Genomic DNA, 14,004 nt, shown 5'->3' with positions numbered 1-14,004 from the left:
GCAGACAGTCATGCTGCTGATCCTGATAGGACTTCTTTTGAAGCAGGGTCTTGCTCTGTTGCCTGGGCTAGAATGAAGTGGCATCGTCACAGCTCACTGCAGCCTCCAACTCCTGGGTCCAAGTGATCCTCCTGCTTCAGCCTCCCAGGTAGCTGGGACTACAGGTGTGTGCCACCGCCCCTGGCTAATTTTTATTTTTTTATACTTTGTTAGTATAATATTTAATTTTTGTAGAGAGATGGGTTCTTGCTGTGTTGCCCAGGCTGGTCTCCAGTGATCAGTCCTCCTGCTTCAGCCTCCTGAAGTGCTGGGATTATAGGCATGAGCCAACCTGGCTGGCCCTGATAGAACCTTTGATGTCAGAAGCTCTACCTGCTCATGCTCCAAGAAGGGGGTGGTCAGTAGAACTAGTATTTTTGTGCTTATTTGAGTCAAAAAAGCTAACACAAATTTTCTGTTCACTGAAACTTTAGATATCCACCCAAAGGTGTTATAAAGTACACCCGAATTAAGGCCAAGCAGAGGCTTGTATAAACCTAATAGAGATTTCAGGAGGCTGACTTTATTAAGACTCTAATACAGGAGCTATAGATTGTTCCTGAGCCTCTGCCCAGCCCTTCCCTCTAAGAGGGGAAAACTAATTTTTAACCTAGGAAAGGTAGCGTGTGATTAGGGAGGTGGTCAGCCATTCTGATAAGGATGGGGCTGGCATGCACCCTGCATGACGGACCTATAGTGATCTTAGTATCAGCATTTAAATAGCAACTTCTCTTAAAAATCAGATTGCTATTGAAGTTATTTACTTCTCTTCATATCTCTCCACTACCACCACCTCATCCAAACACCATCGTTTTCATGCCTCAACTATTGGCAACAGCCCATCAAAGTTCTCCCTTCCTCTCACCTTATAGCTGGAATTTTCCCAATTCAGCCAGGGTATTGGGCTTTGGGAAGTCTTAGAACTGAATCCTGGTGTGTAGGGGTTTGTCATTGCTAAGCAAGTGCTTTCGTTCTCCCACGGCATAAGCATAAAGCATCAAAATATTTCAGTGAGCCCTAGAGAAGATACAGTATTATCTTAATCCAAAAACAGTTTTATAACCTACCATACTATGAAACAACAGTAGTGGGATGTAACTGGCATGCACCCTGCATGACGGACCTATAGTGATCTTAGTATCAGCATTTAAATAGCAACTTCTCTTAAAAATCAGATTGCACATCTTTACTACCCCAAATTTCTGCTTTCCTTCATATACAGCAGAACTGAAAGAGCTATTATATTCACCAACTTTTTCCCATTCTCAAATCTCAGTAACCTTGCTCCCTTAAGTTAAAACTTCTCAAAGTCACCAATAACTCCAGTTCTGTAGCCAGTAAATTTTGACCATCCTGTAGGCAGCATTTGGGGTCGTCTTTACTTGAGAGTGTTTGCTTGTTTCCAAGACACCTCACCCTTTTCTACCTTGCTGACTTCCTTCTCAGTCTCCAATCGGAATGCCTGATCTCAGAAAACAAAAACAGTTTCAGTTGCTGTCAAAACCCTACGCTCTCATCAAATCCTGTTGACTGTATTTCAAACATTTTGGAAATTGGACAACTCCGCACTTCCAACTGCCACCCTCATTTCTCACCAAGGTACCACCATGGCCTTAACTGCCTCCCTGCTTAGCCCTTACTCCCCCATTTGATCTCAACACAGCACCACTCAGCTCAAGCCCACCAAATGGCTTTCTACCTAGTTAGACGTTTAAGTCAAAATACTAAATTTGGTCTAGATGGCCCATCTGATCTAGTCTCCCACCCTTGCTCTACACCCCATTCTCTGATCTAATTTCCTCCTGCTGGCCCTTGCTTGTTCTGCTCCCACCATGCTGGCCACCTTGCTCTTCTGGGACATGCCAAGCATCCTCTTAACCTTGGAGGTTTACAGTGTTCCTCACCCCACCACCCACCCCTAGATAACTGGATGACTGGCTTTCTTCCCTACCTCAGGTCTTGGCTGAAATGTCACCTTTATTAGTAAAGTCCTTATTGTCTACCTTGCTTAAAAATACAACCCTAAATACATACTCCCTATTCCTTTTTCCTGGTTTTTTTAGTCTCCTTGTCAACCATTTTATGACAGATTGCATAGTCACATCTGACTCCAGAATGTGAAGAGATGGAAGTGTTTGTTCTGTCCACTGCTATATCCCCAGCACCCAGAACAGTCCCTAGCACTCGTGAGTACGCATATGTGTTGAACCAAATCATGAGTTAATAAAATTACCCTATATGGCAGGACGTGGACAGAGAAGAAGGAAGTAGTAGAAAGAACTGACTGTCCTAGATAGATGCAGGGTTAATCTCTACTAGCAGTGTGGTCTTAGGCAAGATATTTCTCTGAGTCTTGATTTCTTTTGAAAATGGGGCTAATACTTCAAGATTGCTATGAGAGCTAAACAAGGTAATATTTGTGAAAGTCACTAGCAGAGAGCATCGCACATAGTAGTCCTTCAATTGATAGGAACCTCTTACCTTCTCAGGAGCTTTATCCAAGATTCCTCCCCAGGAGAACTTCCATCCTCTGAGCTCTCAAGACCACCAGCTAAATCTACTGGATGGATCTCAGTCTTACTTGATCAATCAAAAGCATTCACCAGTTGACTACTATCTCTTTCCTACTAAACTTGTTTTTCTCTCAGGCTTCTCCTCAGTCTCCTTTTAAGGCCGTCTTTTGTAGCCTGGTCCCTGAACCTTGCTGTTCTACTTCCCTCCCTCGACACTCACTCCTGCAGCTCCAGTTACCAGCAGTGCTGATGACATCTATATCTTGAGTCCAAACCTCTTTCTAGAATGTCAAACTCACCCAGCCAGCCCCTGGACCTTTTAAATGAATGTGCCACAAGCACTTCAAACTCAACATCACTAAACTCTTTCCCCCAAACCGACAGTCCCTCCTTTCCTAACCCTATGGGTGATACCCCCATCCAAGCCCAAAACACGAGTCATCCTTGACTCCTGCTTCTCCCTCTCAACCAACCCCCACATTCTACCCATTCTGTCCCCATTGTAGCTATTGAAGTTATTTACTTCTCTTCATATCTCTCCACTACCACCACCTCATCCAAACACCATCGTTTTCATGCCTCAACTATTGGCAACAGCCCATCAAAGTTCTCCCTTCCTCTCACCTCGCCCTTCTTTCAGTCCATTCTCCACATTACAGTTCAAGTGATCTTTCTTAAAAGTCTGTTTCTTCCTCCACCCTTCAATGGCTCTGAGTTTCCTCAGAATAAAGTCCAAATTCCCAATCATGGCCCCAAGTCCTCTGCTGTTTGCCCTCTTTCACCTTTCTCTTCATCTCCTTGTCTCTGGGCCTTTGCACATGCTGACTCCTCTGCCTGGAACATTTCTGTCCTGCTATTCCTGCCTCTTCATCTCCCTTCATCTGGCTCATCTTTCAGGTGTTAGCATAAATGTCCCACTCTTGGGAAGCTTGGCTTCCTCTGCCAAGACTGAGTTCAGAGTTTGCACCAATCAGGGTTCTTGGTTGCAAAGACGAAAAACATAATTTGGACAAACTAGATAGAAAGGAAGTACACTGGAACTCCACTTAAGGGACCTACAGGAAGCCCAGAGAACCAGGCTTGGAAATGAACAGGGACTAAGAAGCCAGGAGCCTGAGCCACAGAACTACCCTGACTAGGGCAGTGCTGAACCAGCCCAGCCCGTCAGATCCTGGAACATCCCCTGCCAGTGTCTGAACAAATGCCCAGTGATGCCAGGTCCAGGTTTGGGGCCCCAGGGAGAAGCCCACGGTGGACAGAACTTGGATTGTGCATTCACCCCTTGCTGCCTTGGCAGGATCTGGCCTTTGGGGCCCCTGTTGTGCCGAGCAGGCCCTGACTACCACCAAGGCTTACAATGTAGGAGAAAATTTGAGCTTTGGAAGGGATTTGGGTGGACAGCCCCCAGAAGATAATTTTCCACTGTGAGGTCCCTCTGCATCCACTTCCCCATCTCTGCACTTACTGCCTGCCTTTCCACTGTCCTGAGAAGAGCTCCAGGACGGTGAGGAGCTTGTCTCTCTTAGTCATTGCTCTATTCTCACATTAGGGATCAATAAATAGGTAGTGTGGCCGGGCGTGGTGGCTCACGCCTGTAATCCCAGCACTCTGGGAGGCCGAGGCAGGTGGATCATTTGAGCTCAGGAGTTTGAGACCAGCCTGAGCAAGAGTGAGACCCCATCTCTACTAAAAATAGAAATTATATGGACAACTAAAAATATATACAAAAAATTAGCCGGGCATGGTGGCACATACCTGTAGTCCCAGCTACTTGGGAGGCTGAGGCAGGAGGATCGCTTGAGCCCAGGAGTTTGAGGTTGCTGTGAGCTAGGCTGGTGCCGTGGCACTCTAGTCTGGGTAACAGTGAGACTCTGTCTCAAAAAAAAAAAAAATAAAAAATAAATAAATAAATAGGTAGTGAATGCAACAATGAACCCAGATTTTGTGGAACCTGAGTTTTATACAATTGCATGGAATACAAAATTAGGTTCAGGGGCCAGAAAGAATCCTATGTAAGAGGGTGGCCTTGAAACTTAAACTTCATTGACTTCATAGTAGCTCTGAATGAGTTACTATAGTTAATACAGTCAGTTGTAATAATTTTTGTACATACCTGCCCCAGCCCACTAGACAGAAACTAAAGACAGGGTCGTTATCAATGAATGCTTGTTGAAATGACTTGAATGGTCCTTGTCATTTGTGACCGCCTCCACCTTACCATTTCCCAGAGCTTCCAATCCCGTTACAGTGCACCCAGTTCCCCACGTTAAATTAGCGTGTTGAGTGCGCATGCACAAGTGAGCACCTCCGCTGTGCCAGCCTGCGCTAGGGGCTGGGGATACAGCAGTGAGACTCAGTCTCCTCCCTCAGTGGGAAGGCAGACACCAGAACGGCTCAGATGGCAACGGGAACAAGGTGCTGGGGCCACACGGAGATGTGCCAAGGTGCCATGTGAACTGAGAGCAGGGAACATCCCAGAGAAGCTGAGCCCTGCAGGAAAGGCGGTTTTCCCTGCAAACGTGCCAGGGAGGGCTTTCCAGTCTTTCCTGCGTGGCAACCAGACTTGGCCTTCCTCCTGGCTCCGCAGAGCCCCGCTCTCCTCCACTCTGCACCAGGACAGATTCCACCCGACACCTCTGAGCAAGGGGGTGGCTCAGGCCAGCTGTGGCTCTCAGCTGTCCAGTGGGGCCAGGAGGACAGAGGTTTACAAAGCTAGTTCCCACTTGTCTCACTAGCTTGAGAATTTCCCCAGCAGAATCCTCCAAGGAAAAGCTAGGGCTGTGGACAAGGAGGCACCTGAGCACAGAGCGGAGAGCGGCAGGCACAGGACACTGGACGTGATGTGGGGGGATGGGCTAGATCAGCCGGGCCCCCAGGAGACCACCCTGGCAGGCAGGGTGCAAGGCTCTTGTCCTGCACACCCTGAGGGGAGGCAAGACCAAGACCCCCTGGTCACGCTCACAGAGAGGGGAGAGTGGGAATCTTGCCCTCGGCTCAGTCTCCTTCCCATGGTGGATGACACGACGATGTGACTGATAGGCAGTGAATCCTCCAGGGCTGCCCAGGTCCGCAGTGGAACACGCAGAGTCACGGGCCAGAGCCCGAACCCCAGCTTCCCCATTATCAGTTCTGGGAGTTCAGGCCAATCACTCCACCCGTCTGGGCTTCCTTAGACTGACCTGGGAGATGATCCTCGGTCTGCCCACCTCCTCGGGTCGCTGCGAGGGCCGACACACAGGTGCTGGGTCGCCAGGCAGCTGTGGGACTCTCCGCAAGTCCAGGCGTCGCACAGATACGTATTGAGAACCTGCCACGTGCCAGGCGCCGCGCCGGTGCTAGAGACAGAACAGTGAGGGAGGCAAAGTCTGCTTTTGGAGCCAACATTCTGAGTGGCAGGACAGAGAGACAATAAATACACAGAGTCGGGTAGTAAAAAGTGCTGTAAGCAGAGAAAAAAAGCAGAGTGAGGGATAGGGAGTGATGTGACTGCGCCTGGCCTGGCGTAGGGTGTGCGGGGACAGCTTTAGGAGGACGTGGCCTTCAGCGAAGAGCCGCGGACGTGCAGCTCCGGGAGGAGAGCGCGCCAGGCAGAGGGAGCCGAGCTCAGGGCCTTGGGGAGGGACAGCCCGGAGGCCAGTGTGGCCCCGCAGAGAGGGGCTGACACAGAGAACTAGTCAGACCTAGTAAGGACTTTGGCTTTTATGCTGACGGAATGGGCTGTCTCTGAAGGATTGCTATTATCACTTGTTGGCATTAATCCCTCATTAAGACTACCCCGTGCCTGCACCGTGTCCTGTGCTGTGCTGTGCCATATCATCGTGATTATTCTAGCTAATGTTTATAGAGGATTAAGTATTGATAACGCCAGGCTGGACCAGACAGATTAGATTAAATCACCCCTGTTAATCTTCCCAACATCCTCGAGGCAGGTACTTTGCTATCTCCATTTTACTGATGGGGAAACTGAGGCTTGGAGAAGTTAAGCACTTTGGCCAAGAACTTTCATTCATTTGGCAGGTGGTTATAAGCACCTTCTGCCTGCTCTTTTTGAAGCTCTAGGTCACACGTCTATTACATCACAGGGTGGTGACGCCAACCTGCTCTGTACCTCAAGAGCCAGTGCTCATAACCAGTGCACCAAAGTGCATGTTGAGGGGGACAGAAAAAGAGGAGAGAAAGTCAAGGACCCATCCCAGAGGTAGTGAGCTCCTTGTGCCTGGAGATGTGTGACCAGAGCTGGATGAGCACACGGAAGTGTCAGAGCCTCTGAGGGTTGGGCCGCACGATGTGAGGTGAGGGATAATCAGCCCCCAAATCCCTCTGTTATGAGCTGAATTTTTGTCTCTCCCCCACTCCCTCCCCAATTCCCCTCCCAAGCCAGCCTCCAACCTTCCCCAAAAGATATGCTGGAGTCCTAACTCCAGGTAACTGTGAATGTGACCTTATTTGGAAATAGGATCTTTGCAGATGTAATCAAGTTGAGATAAAGTCATTAGGGTAGGCCCTGATCCAATACGATGGAAGAAGAGGAGAAGAGACACACGGACAGCCAGGGAGAATGCCATTTGATGACAGAGACAGAGACTGTCACCAAATTACCCCTCAGAAATGAAGGAGTGGCCTGACATTTTAGCTCTCTTTCTTTCTTTTTTTTTTTTTTTTTTGTAGAGAAACATCATCTTTCCTATGTTATCTTCCAATCCATAAACATGATTTATCTCTTTAAGTCTTCTTTGATATTGTTTTCATCATAAATTTGTAATTTTTAGGACACGTATCTTATACATGTGCTGTTAGGTTTGTTTGTTTGTTTATTATTTTAGAGATGGGTCTTGCTCTGTCACCCAGGCTGGCATGCAGTGAGTGGTCCGATTATAGCTCACTGCAGCCTCAAACTCCTGGGCTCAATCCTCCTGCCTCAGCCTCTCGAGTAGCTGGGGCTACAGATCTGTGCCACCTCACCTGGCTATTATTTTTAATTGAAACATAATAATTTATTTCCAATTTCAAGAGATCCTCTCAATTACTTTTTTTTTTGAACAATGATTCACAGTTTGAGGAAGACACATTAACCTCACCCCAACCAACGCTAGTTTTCCATGTTTGTGGAGACCCTCGATGGGCTTGGTGTCAAAGAAATTGAACACAGATTTAATCATTGTTCCTGAGGACATGAGTGTACTATCTCAAGAGCTGGCAAAAGTTATAAACAAGCATTTTAAGGATTGCTTTAAAAAGCAGTACATTAAATGGAGACGGAAAATATCCACCTCTGTGACAAATGGAAAAGCCAGCTGTCCTGATGTGACACAGACAAGTGCTGGCAGCTCGGGACAGCACTTCCAGCGGCAGCAGAGACTCGATTCTCAAGGCCTGCATCACGGTGGGGGGGGGGGGGTCCCTCTCTTGAAAACCCTGTTAGGTGATTCAGAGAGTGACTTGAGAGGAAGACACTGGCCACAGATCTTGTGATGAATTTGAATAAAATTATTTTATGAAATGCGAACGGAGAAAAGCACTAGTTCTCAATATTTTATTTTGTGTAGCATGTGATCTAAATGTGTATTTAATTAAATTAATAAATTAAAGGCCGGGCGCGGTGGCTCACGCCTGTAATCCTAGCACTCTGGGAGGCCGAGGCGGGTGGATTGCTCAAGGTCAGGAGTTCGATACCAGCCTGAGCGAGACCCCGTCTCTACTAAAAATAGAAAGACATTATATGGACAACTAAAAATCTATATAGAAAAAAATTAGCCGGGCATAGTGGTGCATGCCTGTAGTCCCAGCTACTCGGGAGGCTGAGGCAATAGGATCGCTTAAGCCGAGGAGTCTGAGGTTGCTGTGAGCTAAGCTGACGCCACGGCACTCACTCTAGCCCGGGCAACAAAGTGAGACTGTGTCTCAACAAAAAAAAAAAAAAAAAAAAAAAATTAATAAATTAAATATTATTAGTAGACATCAAACCACTTCACCTACATCCCCAAAGTTTATAAATTTAAGTTAATAAGAAAATTTTTGGCCAGAGAGAGAACCTATGCAGTGTGCTTGGGGTCACGTTATATTCAGGACACCTTATACTCAGGCATATACGGTATTTGGGGCTCAAAACACAACTATTGCTTTGTCTTTGGACATGCTGAGCCGTGACTACCAAGTCACCAGTATAACGTGGGCCCTGCAACGTCTAACCGCATTGCTTTAGGGAGGCAACCTGCATAACGACGCACCGCGGAGAGGCAAGGTCACATGCACGTGCCTCATGCCCCAGCGCCAATGTGCCAGGGCCCTGGAGAGGGGCACCCCCAGGCTCCTGTCCCAGGGCTGATACCTCTGCTGAAGTTCTTACGCCCCTACCTCATCTCTGCAGGAAAAGGAGCGGGCACCGGAGCTGCAGGAGACAGCACCCCCGGCAGCCCCACTCTGCAGCTGGAACTTGTCACCGTTTTCCCAGCAGGCCTCACTCCCGCCTCAGCCCACCAGAAGCCTAAGTGCCCCCAGTCATCCACCTGGATCCTCACACCAAACTTCTCCATATATTGGAGAACTGTCCCAATTCCCCCACCCTCTGCCCCCCAAACGTTCCTCCACACCCTCTGGGCCCACAGTCTATCACCGGCAAACTCTCCACGTCCCCAGTCTCTTCTCTGAACATTCCTGCTGTCCTTGCTGTAAAGGGGGGCCTGGCTGTCCCCTGATGCATCACTTCCCCTGCTGTCTCCTTCTTATGACTAATGGCCTTGGTGTGGCCACTGTCCCCTCTGCTCTCCCCGCTAGCACTTTCTTACCACTTCTTTCTTCCAAAGGCCCAGGTGCTTTGAAATTTGAGCCATCAGACTTTACTGCTGCCAGCTGTGCTCACTTCTCTCCAAAATAACCTTTTCCTCTCTCCTTAAGCCTCTGACTCCTCCCTCCCCTTCCCTTGAGACACCCCTGTCTCTCCACACCGCACCCCCAGCTGATGAAATCGCCTCATCAGGCCTTTAAGCTCCAGTGAAAAAAAAATGTGGGTGTCCCCCCAGCAGGGGCATATTCGTAATGTTCTACAACCTTGCTACTCAAAGTGTAGTCTTCGGACTCATCTCACCTGGAGGCTTGTTAGAAACGTAGAATGTTTGGTCTCACTCCAGACCCATGGAGTCAGAATCCCTAGGTCATTCATTAGCCCTTAAAACTTGATGACCCCTGATATCCAACCTAATCAACCCAGGCCCCTTGCTCAACCCCACCAAGGATTGTGCTGCCTTCCCAGCCACGGTAACCCTGGGCCTCAGCTCCTACTTAATTGAGATGTAATCCTAAACCCTACACACTTCTATCATGCAAACTACTGACTTGCCAATAATCGCACTAACATATGACTTCCTTTGATGTGAACAAAGGGACCCAGCTCTTTCCAAAGGCCAAATCCTCTCCTTGTGTTCTGACCCAGTTCCCTAACACTAGATATCTACAGGGCATTTGTCATCCCCACGCCAGGGAATGAGGGCCCACTGGCCAGAGCACAGCTGTCACCGGAGCACACTGCCAGCTCATGGGACAGCTGCCTTGAAGAGGGGTTTTGAACATGATCAGCTGTTTGCAATGTGAGGTTCCAGAAAGAAGGGTCCCTGAGTCTTGTTGGAGGATCAAAAGCATAGAAACATGAGTTCTGCAATTTTTGTGAACCATGAAAAAGAAGGATGTGTATGGTTTCAGTGCCAGAGAGTTCAGACTAGAAGAGATAAGAGGATCGCAGGCTGCAGAAGTAAGGCTTTAACATCCGTTAAACCAACCCCAGAATTTGTCCCTGACATAATTGCTTATGGCCAAGGAATGTGGTGGTGTTTCCTCCCCGCCGCCCGCCCCCCTGCCCCGCCTCCTTTGTCCATTCCTTTAGCTGCCACTCCAAGCTGGAAGCAGCAGGAGGTGAGTTAAGGAGGAGCGTGTCTGGTTCGGTGACTTCTGGATCAGACACGTGCAGGCCAGGACAACCCGCAGTGGGCTAAGGCAGGAAATGAAGTCTCCACTTCTCTCCGGTTAAGGAAATCAGAGCACCAGCTCCCATGGGAGAAATCAAAACAGTATTGTTTCAGAGAACAAAGCGGATCAGAAGAGAACAAAGGTTTTGGCATCAGTCCTTCTCTGGGGAATATACTATCACAGACACTCCACCCCACTTAGACAACTCCAGCCTGTCTGGGACTAAAGACCAACCTACAAGTTCGTTTGTTAGGATTAGGCTCAATAGTAGTGATCTTTCAGTAGTTCGAGTAACACTCAAGGCCTTCACAATTGCCCAAATGAGAACAAAATCTGGTGAGCAGTAAGAACAGTTTGTAAGAAATGGCAACCTCAGAATTCACAGCCATGTGGAGAGTTTGGTGGTGCGTTCGCTCGTGGCTACCATGTCTCTGAAAGAGCACCTGGGCTCATGCCAAATGGCCGCCATTGGCGCCATTGACAGTGCAAGCATAAACATGACTCCAACAAAACAAATTTGCTGAAACACATGCTAGAAGAAAAGGATGGTTCTACCAGAGACCTCAGGGCATAGAGTCCACCTGTTTCCACAATCTCCATTTTAAGATAAGAAATGGAGTTTTAAATTGCTATTCAAAATACAAATTAGCACCTACTTCTTGCCAAGTCATATGATTGGCCCTTGGAAAATAGATGAACAAGATATAAGCCCTGTCCTAAAGCTCACTGTCTGGTGGGAACAAACAGATAATTTCATATCAACAGTCTGGGGTCGTGCTTGGCAGAGGCCAGGAGCCCGACACACCCCAGTTTCTACGGTGGCACACAGTGACAGCCAGTGTCCCAGTGAGCACCCTGCACCATGGAAAGAAGGTCAGACCCCCAGACTGGTTTAAGCTGTTTACTCAAAAGTAAAGAGCTTCATGGTTGGAAAGGAGAGGGGTGCAGTTGAGAAAGGTAGGGGTGTGGGTGTGCTATTTTTATTTTTTTTTACATCATGTATTCATCTATATGATGATAAAAAGAATGAATGAAGTTGAGTCTTTGACAATATTGAGATTTCTGATCAAACTGTATCTTTTGCCAATACCCCCCAGTTACAGGATATACTCATCTTTTTTTTCTTGTTAAATCAATTTGAAATAGAGTTTTATGTGGTTGTCACCAAAAGCTTTCTAGTTACTGTAGCATTTTCATAACTTACTTGACTATGGAATTCTTTTTTAAGGCGTAGCTTTTGGGATTAGTGTGTCTTGGTAAACACTCTGGGAACACACAGGATTTCAAGATCTGTTTAGGAGATAGAATTGATAAGAAAGTGAATTCACAAATTTACTGACTTCTAGATGAGACACCCGAAAACCCAGCCCCAGATGCCTTGTATCTAAGCGTTTCCTTTATTATTTAGCTGTGGGCTTCATGAACAAATACAGATTTGCCCTCCACTCTCCCAGGGAGTGTTACAACAGTGGCAATCTAGAATTGAGCAGTTATATCAAGGCAAATGCATAAAAAGTTGAGATATTTTCCAAAACTCAAATTTTAAAAATGAAAAATGTTATCAAAAACCCTTCTGCTATAAAGCAGAATAAAGAAAAGCAAAAAACAAGAGCCAATTGTAGATCACGAAGATTCCTAAAAGAAAAAAGAAAAAAAACAAAAGCCAAATAAACACATAGTTCATAAGCAAAAATATATCTGTTTGTATGAAAAATTAGGTCTGAAATAGCAGACGTGGTTTTCAAGTACTTGAAACAGAAACGTGGGCCGGGCATGGTGGCTCAAGCCTGTAATCCCAGCATTCCGGGAGGCCAAGGCAGGAGGAATCGCTTGAGCTCAGGAGTTCAAGACCAGCCTGAACAAGAGTGAGACCCCTGACTCTACTAAAAATAGAAAAAATTAGCCGGGTGGATGTTGTGGCGCATGCCTAAAGTCCCAGCTGCTTGGGAGACTGAGGCAGGAGGATCACTTGAGCCCAGGAGTTTGAGGTTGCATGAACAATGATGATACCACAGCACTCTAGCTAGGGGACAGAGTGAGATTCTGTCTTGGAAAAAAAAAAAAAAAAAAGAAACAGAAACATCTCGAATTACTAATTCAGTTGAGGTAGAGACACTCTATTTAAAAGCTCTGGAATGTTAAAAAGGATCACAAACAACCTTGTTTTATAGATAGGGAGACTGAGGTTGAAAAGCGAAGCATTTTGTCACATCAATGTGAGTGTCGGAGTTGGGCCAGGGCAGTCGACCACCAGGGCCCGATGCAAAGTGAGAACCTCTACAGCAGCTGCCGTCTGTTGATTTGCTCGACCCCAAATCAGAGGATGCACTGGGATCTAAATGCATTTGATTTGCTGGTAGCATATACCCTTTCCTGTGTCCCTAATGCTATCACGAGAAGCATTGCCACTGACCTGTACTATTTGACACACCCGAAGAGACCAGGACATCAGAAACTACCTTTAGGAAAAAAGCTGCACCCAAATTCCAGTTTTAGAAGAGGTTATTATTCTCCTTTAAAAGGTCTTTCTTGCCTCTTCTGGCTACTTATACTCCCAGGGATGGAAATTGTTCATTAGTGGAATCAAAACAAGGGATACTTTAAAAGCTCCAGGAAAGTCATATTTCCTGGAGATTGAAAATATTTTTCTGAAAAGCAACTAGGAAGAAGCAAGACTTTTTAAAAGGATACCCTATGAAAGAATAACTGACCTAGATGCCAATTGATCCAAACAAGCCGAGCTTGATCAATAGTGCCAGACATTCAGAATCAATCCAAGTCACACGGATAATTTGACTGCTAATTAACAATGTGTTCGTCACTTAACCTATCTTAACTCAGAATTCTTGCAACAATCCTTTGAGTTAGGTATATGGTCTTTTGCTAAAATGAATTAGCTGTCTGCTTAAAAAAACCTTTTGTAATCATTTCAGTAGGGAAAAGGTTTAAAGTTTCAGATTCAGAATAATTAAGTGGTTTTTCTTGCATAAATTTCAACAAATTTTTAAACTCAATGGTTCCAATTTTATGGTTGCAGTGACAGTTCTGAATTAACATCAAAGACAAATCATATTCTCTAATTGTGACAGATTCAATTGAGGTTTTCAAAACTTACAGCGTAAGAGCAAAGGCTTGATTTAGATGAGGAAAGTGACCTGTCTAGGGGAAATAATGTGCCTAAGGGTCACGTGCTGGTCAGTGTCACAAAGCGAGATTCTAATCCAGGACTCCTGGATTCCCGTATCTGCTGTTAACCAGCTATGCTACTCTGCCTTCTCCTGTTGGCAACTCCACTGAGAAATGGAAGGTCGATCCTGATGAGCTTGTGTGAGTTCCCGGAGGCAGCAGCAGAGCAAAGGCAACAGGCTGGTTAAGACTCCTTTGTCAGAATATTGCTCTTCAATATTGCACTTCCCACACCTGGGTCACTCTGTAGGGCGCAGGCTCCGAACGGCAGCCATGGGAGGACGCTGCTTCTGAAGAGAGCCCACAG

This window comes from Eulemur rufifrons, chromosome 6, assembly GCF_041146395.1.
Source record: "Eulemur rufifrons isolate Redbay chromosome 6, OSU_ERuf_1, whole genome shotgun sequence".
NCBI lineage: Eukaryota > Metazoa > Chordata > Mammalia > Primates > Lemuridae > Eulemur > Eulemur rufifrons.
This window is presented reverse-complemented; position numbering follows the sequence as displayed.